We start from the raw sequence: 8865 nt of genomic DNA, 5'->3' as shown, positions 1-8865 counted from the left end.
ATTCCTTTGGTTCTGTTTTATAATATCTTGATCTCTCATAAAGTCACTAGCTTCCACTTGCTCCAATCTAATTTTTAAGGTAGTATTTTCTTCAGTGGTCTTTTGGGCCTCCTTTTCCATTTGGCTAATTCTGCCTTTCAAGGCATTCTTCTCCTCATTGGCTTTTTGGAGCTCTTTTGCCACTTGAATTAGTCTATTTTTTAAGGTGTTACTTTCTTCAGTATTTTTTGGGTCTCCTTTAGTAAGTCATTGATTTGTTTTTCACTCTTATTTCTCTTCCCAGTTTTTCCTCTACTTTTCTAATTTGCTTTTCGAAATCCTTTTTGAGCTCTTCCTTGGCCTGAGACCATTTCGTGTTTTTCTTGGAGGCTTTTGATGTAGGCTCTTTGACTTTGTTGACTTCTCCTGGCTGTATGTTTTGGTCTTCTTTGTCACCAAGGAAAGATTCCAAAGTCTGAGTCTGAATCGGAGTCCGCTTTTGCTGCCTGGCCATGTTCCCAGCCAACTACTTCACCCTTGAGTTTTTTGTCAGGGTATGACTGCTTGTAGAGTAGAGAGTACTTTGTCCCAAGCTTGATGGGCTGCAGTGTTGTTTTCAGTGCTATTTCTACACAGCAAGCTCTGCCACACCAGCGCTCCTCCTCCCCCAAGAACTGCCAGCTCTGACCGCCTCTCAGATCTAAGCAGGCTCTGCACTCCTGCTCTGATCTGCCACTTAATTCCTCACAACAGGTGGGCCTGGGGCTGGAAGCAACCTCAGCTGTAGTTCTGTCCTCAGAGCTGCACCACCTCTGCTGCGCTGCCCCCTGGGGTGGTGGCTCAACCGCAAACTCTTTTCACTCTGTCCCTGAAGTTTTTCTCACTAACATTCTCTGTTGTCTTTGGTGTTTGTGGGTTGAGAAGTCTGGTGACTGCCACAGCTCACTGATTCATGGCACTAGGGCCTGTTGTGCTCGGCTCCCAGTTTAGTTGGTCCAGGCATGGCCCATGCTGGGCTCTGCTCCACTCCACTCCCAGCTCTGTACTATAGACCTTACCTAGCAACCATCCAGGCTGTCCTGGGCCCTGCTTCCCTCTGCTATTTTGTGGGTTCTGCAGTTCCAGAATTTGTTCAGAGCCATTTTTATAGGTGTTTGGAGAGTCCTGGGGGAGAACTCTAGGCAAGTCCCTGTTTTCCAGCCTCCATCTTGGCTGCACCCCCATCCCTTCACTCTTACAAACCAACCAACTATTATAGTTACATAAGAAGGATATTGCAAAGTAGAAGGATCAGAGTAGGAAAGGAAATCAGTGGTAAATAGTGCTCTGGAAAGAAAAAAAAATACTTTGGTGGGGGAGAGGCAAAGATTTAACTGCCCTAACTATAGTAGAAATTAATGAACACCTCTGGGATCTAAGAATTGTGTTTGAGCATTTCTACCCTGTCAAAAGTCATGTCCTCTATTCGTCAGCTAAGTGCTTATACAGCAGTTTGGAAGATAATATTCCCTCTATGTCTTTCTGTCTCTGTCTGTCTGTCTGTCTGTCTCTCTCTCTCTCTGTATTCATTTTAATAAAAGCTCATGGCAATGTGTTGTCTCATAAAATCGCTCTCACTATTTGTCTTATCTGCCTTTTAGGATTGAAAAGTATGAGACACTATATAAAAGGTAAGGTATTATTCCTATTATCATATGCAGTTCTGTTAAATATTTTTATTAACCAAATCTTTCTTTTTTGGTCCTCAATCCCAAATAGCTAGTCAGCCCAGATTTCACTTTCTTATCCTTTCGAGTGAATAAAATCAATCTAAATGAAAACCTTCTGTGCTGAATTCTCTACTCTGTACTCAGCTACATCTGTCCAATTCAGCACAATAAGCATTTATTAAGTGCCCATCAACTGCAAGACCTGACCTGTACCAATGCAAATCATGTAATGGTTCTGAAATTGATAGTTTTAGAGAGTTCAGGGCCCGGGCGCATGACTTGTTCAGGGTAGCTTAGGCAGAATAGGTCGAAGGCAGGACTTGAATGCAGCTTTTCCTGCCTCTAAGGCCATCGCATGTACCAAAATGAATAAGGCGTTGCTGGGCACTGGCAATGTGAAGAAAAAAAACAAAAAACAGCCATTGTTTTCAAAGAATTTATTTTCTTATTGGCAGCTAGGTGATGCAGTGGATAAAGCACTGAGCCTGGAGTCAGGAGCTGACCTTAGATTTCCTAACTGTGTGGACCTGGGCAAGTCACTTAACCTCTGTTTGCCTCTGCTTCCACATCTGTAAAATGGGTATAAAAATAGCACCTACCTCTAAGGGTTGTTGTGAGGACCAAATGAGATAATAATTGTAAAGCATTTACCATAGTACCTGGCACACAGTAAGCCCTACATTAGTGTTAGTTATGGTTAGTATAATTATTATCACTGTGGATTTAACATATAAACAGATAAGTAAAAATATAATCATATGTATATGAAGAGGTAGAGTTCATTGATGACTAAGGGGAATCAGGAAAGGATCTTTCTTAGGAGGTGGCACATAAGCTGAGTCTGGAAGGAAGCCAGAAATTTTAAGATGTGGAAATAAGGACAGAATGAACTTCAGGTATAGAAGAAAACCCGTCCAAGGTAGGAGATGAAATGCCAAGCTCAGTAAAGAAGTTGGGTGATTTGGTTGGAATGTAGAACATGTGGGAGGAGAGTAACATGAAATAAGCCTGAAAAGGGAGGCTGGGAAGGGTTTTAAGTGTCAAGGAGAAGAGTCTATATTTTACCCTAGAGGCAAAAAGGATCCACGGAAGGCTCTTCAGTGGGGTGAGTGATGTAGTCAGATTTGTGTTGGCTTATAGTCTTTTTTTCTTCTTAAGTCATCTCTCTACAGCAGTAGATTATGTGTTTATAGTAAGTTAAGGTTTATAACAATCCTGTGGGGATACATAGTACAAGTATCATTATTGTGGTTGTTGTTACCTTTTCAATTTTACATATGAGAACACTGAGACTCAGGAAGTGACTTCTCTCCATGCCACACAGTTTGTAAGTGGCTGAACTAAGAATCTCAACCCTCATCCCTTTTGACTCTAAGTCCTATGCTTTGCTCCTTACTGTACCCAGTGGCACAAAGATACAGTAGAGATGGCACCCCTCCCTTTATTTAAGAATAGTACAATTCCAAAGATCACTCCTTGAGAAGAATAATGTGCTTGCCATTTTGTGGACAAACATAAAGCCATTTTGGCTTTAAGGTTTGTCACTGTTGAAAAGTACAGCCTCCTAGGCAGCTGCTTTGGCTACTGTCCTCAATTAACTTAGCCTAGACTCAAAAATAGAAGGCAGCCTCTGTTCTGTTATATAATAAACAGTTCTTTATTTGAAATGACAATATTTACTTTTCCTATAGTGAACTCCAGCCGCCTACTAGGCAGTGGGCAAACAGTAGAACAGCCTAAAATGGAAACTTGAGAAGGCAGTTTAGCTAGTACAGTTTACTCTTAACTTTCTATTTGACCTACAAGTAATCAGAAGATCCCCTCAAAGATCTTCTCACTCTCTATCTGGCTTGTACAGTATCATATATTTCACCTGCCTCTCAGTTTCTAGGAATAGTGATTTGGCCTCCTTATCCACGTCTGGGCCTTCTTATTCTAGAATCCAAGGAATAAAAGGACCAGAAATCATCTAGTCTACTCCCTTACTTCAAGGAAGCCTATAACTAACCCATCCTAATTAGATAAGTGTGGAGTTTATATTTTTAACATTTGAAACATGGAGTGATGGGGGAAGAAAGGGAATAATGATAAATTATGCTTATATAGAGCTTTAAGGTTCCCAGAGTACTTTTCTCATAACAACTGTATGAGGTATGTGGTGACATTAAATGACTTGCCCAGGGTCATAGAAGCAACAGGTGCCAAGGCCAGGATCCAAAACCAAGTCCTTTCACTCTAGACCACAGGATTTTTTAATTTATGGAATTAAAAAAAGCATTTCTATAACATAGTAAAATAAAAACAATGATTATACATGAAACTGCAAATCTATTATATACAACTAGCTATTCCTTTTAAATATATAATAAAGTGATGATGTAAATTTCTTTATTTTTCTTCCCTCCTCCCCTCCACCCTAGAGACGGCTACCATGAGGCACAAATAGGCATATGTGTGTGTGTGTGTGTGTGTGTGTACACACATATAAGTGTAAAATTATTCTGTATACACTTCTATTTATCAATTCTTTCTCTGGATGCAGATAGCATCTTTCTTCATATATCCTTCATAGTTAAATAGTTAATGTGGATATATATGGTACACAAAATGACATTCATTCAAGTCATCCTTAAAATAATATTGCCATTACTGTAAACAACGTTCTCTTGGTTTTGCTCGTTTTGTTCTTCATTATTTCGTTCAAGTCTTTCTATGTTTTTCTAAGATCACTGAGTTCATCATTTCTTATAGCACAGTAGTATTCCACCTCAATCATATACTGCAACTTGTTTAGCCATTCCCCAACTGATTGGCATCCCTGCAATTTCACAGTATTTTAAAAACAGACCCTAACAGTAATCTTTTCTAGAATTCAACCACCTATACAATCAAGTTTTTTTTATTGTTCTGTCCTATGGAGAAATAGAAAATAATTGGTTTTACCCCTATGACACACATTTGTATTAAAAATAGTTATTAATCCCTTTCCCTTCCCAGGCTAAATAGTTCTGTTTAACTTTTATTGCCGTACCCCATTTTCTATCCCTTAAATCATCTTGTTGCTCATCCATCATTTCACAAATAAAAAGCTTAATCTAAATGAAATACTAAATTAAAAGAGGTCTAACCATTGGCAGGGGCAGTTAGGTAGCACAGTAGATAAAGCGCTGGGTTTAGAATCAGGAAGACTCATCTTCATGAGTTTAATTTTTAATTTTTTTGAGGGAGGAGGGCAGGGCAATTGGGGTTAAGTGACTTGCCCAAGGTCACACGGCTGAGTAAGTAGGTAAAGTGTCTGAGGCTGGATTTGAACTCAGGTACTCCTAACTCCAGGGCCAGTGCTCTACTCACTGCGCCATTTAGCTGTCCCATCTTCATGAGTTCAAATCCAGCCTCACACACTTACTAGCTATGCAACCTTGGGTAAGTCACTTAACATTCTTGGCCTTAGCTTCCTCACTGGTAGAATGAGCTGGAGAAGGAAATAGCAAACCATTCTAGTATCTTTGTCAAGAAAACCCCAAATGGGGTCATGAAGAATCAGACATGACTGAACAACAATAACAAAAAAAAAACATTGGCAAGTACAATACAAAGATGAATTTCTGGACATCCAGCAGTCAATGTCATCTTCTTCTGCCTTTCTATGACTCATATCTGCTCTGATTCATGGGATTTGCTTAATTCTTATAAGTGGCGTTTGCGTTCTCATCAGCAATTTTTTTTAAGTCTTCCTGCCATGAGACTCTACATCCGCTAATGCACTTTCTCTAATCTGTAAAATCAGTTTAGATGCTGCAATCATTTCATTAAATAAGACAATTTCTTGTCCACCTAATTTCTTTCTAGGTGAAAAATAATGAATTCCCAGAGTTGTGCAGAAGTTCAGAGACTGTTTCCTACTTAAGAAACAAATATTTAAAGTTTTTTTAAAGTAATTAGAACAAAGGTAAATAATTTCAGAAATTAAACTTCGTAGTGAATACTGTACATTCACAAACTCTTCTTTTTATGTGTTTGCCTAAGAGATACAAACTCTAATAATGAGTATTCTCTTTTGTCACAACATACAACAAATCTGGTATTTTATAATGTTTCTTCTTGTTCCTTTGTCTCCTTATTAATTTCCCTTCCTCCTTTCAATATTTTCTAAATTCAGGAAGATTTTCAGTGCATTCAGAAAGCTCAATGTACCTGAAAACTTGTGTTATTATATTGTAATCATATTTATTAACAGCTAATAGCTTCCTTATAGGACAGTTAAGCTATAGTAATTACCCTGCAACATTATGATCTGTATCTTTCCCCACTACATGATGCTTTCTACCATCTAAACTACGGCTTGTTACTAGACAGAATGGAGACTACACAAACATAGTACTAGATGAATTTATATCACATCATGTTACTCTCTCTACTCCTTAATGATTTAAATACTAATAGCTCACATCTACATACTGCGCACAAAGTGCTTTAGAGCTATCTCATTAGATATTCCCAGCAACCTTTGGAGGCATGTAGTGCAAAGGTTATTGTCCCAGTTTTATAGATGAGAAAATAAAGGCTCAGAGAGAGGTTGATCAACTTGTCCAAAGTCATGCAGTTAGAAAATTCTGGAGCTTAGCTCAAATCCTAATCTTCCTCGAAATCCGGGGCTCCTTCCATTATACCTTGGCAGCCTTTAAAGACATTTTTGTGGTGTCACAAATCTTAACTTTGAATTATAAACAGTGTTTAACTCAGAAAGGATGAGAAATTTATAAGGATCCACTAAATCCAAATGATCTTCCCTAATGAATCCTATGTATACAATTGATTCCTACTGTTTACAACAATTGTGAAATAGTCAGGACTTCTAAGATTCTACCCACCCTCTTCTTGCCTGTACTATTTATTTCCACAGGCAAATCACTATATATCTTGACTATGTATTTGTTATAAGGACAATACTACTTACTACTTCAGTACTGTGCAGATGGATGAGTTCATGCTTAGAAAAGTTCAAAGTTCATCCTTCAAGGTTGTTATAAGAAGAGCAAATTATTAGTATTCCTTTTATGAGTGCTTTATTAGTTACCTGGTTGTCAGTGATGAATCCAGTTTTCTGAAATGCTATTTACTCTTTCAGACTTACTGGCATGACAGTTCTTCTGGGCCAAGTGCTCTTTCAATCTATTTGGAAATTTTTAAAAAGATTCAAAAGCTTTTTATGTTTGTGGATTGTTTTTCTTAAATCATCAGTGCCACTTCTTGCCCTTTTCTTTCTATACCAGCATACACATCTCAAGACTACAGAATCCATCCTTATTTAGTAAGATCCCTACCTACCAAATCTACTGGACATACTCTCCATTTGGATCATCAAAGTGTCAAGTGCTTTGTGATGCCTGTAGTCCCACAAAGTCCACTAACTCATTAGCAGCCAGTCTTAATGTAGGGAAAGTGTTTGGATATGAATTATTTAGGTAGTCATCCTTGGTGGTAGAATCATTGTAGTCTGTCCCACTGGCCATTACACACAAATGGCTCAGTTTGGTAGGCATTTAATAAATGCTCGATGAATGGAATTAAATTAAAATATAGGATTCTGAAATTCTCGCTTGAAATGAAGGAAAAATAGACACTATCTATCACCTGTCACATGATAAATTTTTTAAAAACATATCTTGTTGGTTCAAGATGTGTTGGAAGACTGTTATAATACTGAATCAATTATTACTAGTTTTAAATAAAACAAATATTTTTTCCAGACAATCTTTTCCATCTGATATTGTGTTTGTATATAATTTGACAGATTCTTTTGTCTCATTTCTAAAGGTAAGCACCTTTTAAAAATGACTTTGTATGTTAGATAATACGAATGAAATATATCCCTTTTTTGTAAAATGCAGTTAGCACTGAATAAAAATGAAAATTAGTGTTATAACTAAAAATTTTATAACTGTAAAAAGAAAATTACAGGAGCAAAGTATGGAATGCCTTAGCAGAAACTATCCCTCCAGGACCACATAGAGAAAAGTCTTCTAAACAAATATGTCAGTAGCAAACATTCACAGTTTATGCAACTCTTTTTCTTGTTTTTTTTTTGTATGTTGAAATGTTTGTTTTTATTGAAGATGAAGTTCACAATAAAAATATGTTAAAAGAAAAATCCACTAAAGTTTAATAACTGACAAATCAATGGTAAGAAACTTATTGGAGTTATATGAAAAAAATTATATTTATTAAGGTCCTAAGTGGCTGTGAAGGAACCTAGGGAATAGTGCAGTTGCTTGGGCTTTGGTTGGTTTCATTTCTTCAAAAACTTTGAAGATTAGATATTCACAAATGTTCTTAATATTTCTAAGCAAGAAAGTACTTCATTAAAACAAAAAAAAGTATCTTTATGACCATCACATCTGTCAGTAATCCTCGACGTTATAGAATAGTAAATATATTCTGATTTGGAGGTTTGTTCCACATGGAGAAAATAAGTTGTGAAATTTCAATAACCGGCATGAAATTCTGAGCACTGTCCAGGAAGTTTCAGACACAAGAACCTTTATTAAGCATGGAAGTATTAAGGTTTTGAAGGTCCAGTAAATGATGTAGTGTACAATGGTGAGGTCTAATTTACCCACTCAGAATGGAAACCCTATATCCTGCATGTCTGGTTCATGTATGCAGATAGACAGATAGACTTAATTTCTCCTGGGAAGCTGAGTTATAAAAAGGTATCATTCAGAACAGACAGTTTTATGATTGCATAAAAGGAAAAAAAGAGATGCTAGAGTTGCGGGGGGAGGGGGCGGGGAGGGTGGTGGTAAGCATGGTCCCTTTCAGTGTATTAGAATCTATCATTAAAGATAAATTCAAGAGGTGAAATGCACAAATCAGCTAAAACATTGCAAACTAAATGAGGAATAAAAGTTGTGCAGCAGTTCGAAGCATATGGACACCCACACAGTTTGCAACAAGAGCACTGGGAACCCCCAGACTTCAGCTTATTAAAGATGACCTTTACCCTCTCTAAAATTTCAAAGCTGACGTTTCAAGGGCTGAACAGACTGTGCGCCATATGTAACATGACCTCAGCTCCACTCTGCCAAAGCACTGATGGCATCACTAATGAGAGGTGAAAGGTCCTTTTCTTGCCGCTTTTTCAGAAACCCACCAACTCTGTGTAGTAAGGATCCTC

Source organism: Trichosurus vulpecula, chromosome 8, assembly GCF_011100635.1.
Source record: "Trichosurus vulpecula isolate mTriVul1 chromosome 8, mTriVul1.pri, whole genome shotgun sequence".
NCBI classification, from domain to species: Eukaryota; Metazoa; Chordata; class Mammalia; order Diprotodontia; family Phalangeridae; genus Trichosurus; species Trichosurus vulpecula.
This window is presented reverse-complemented; position numbering follows the sequence as displayed.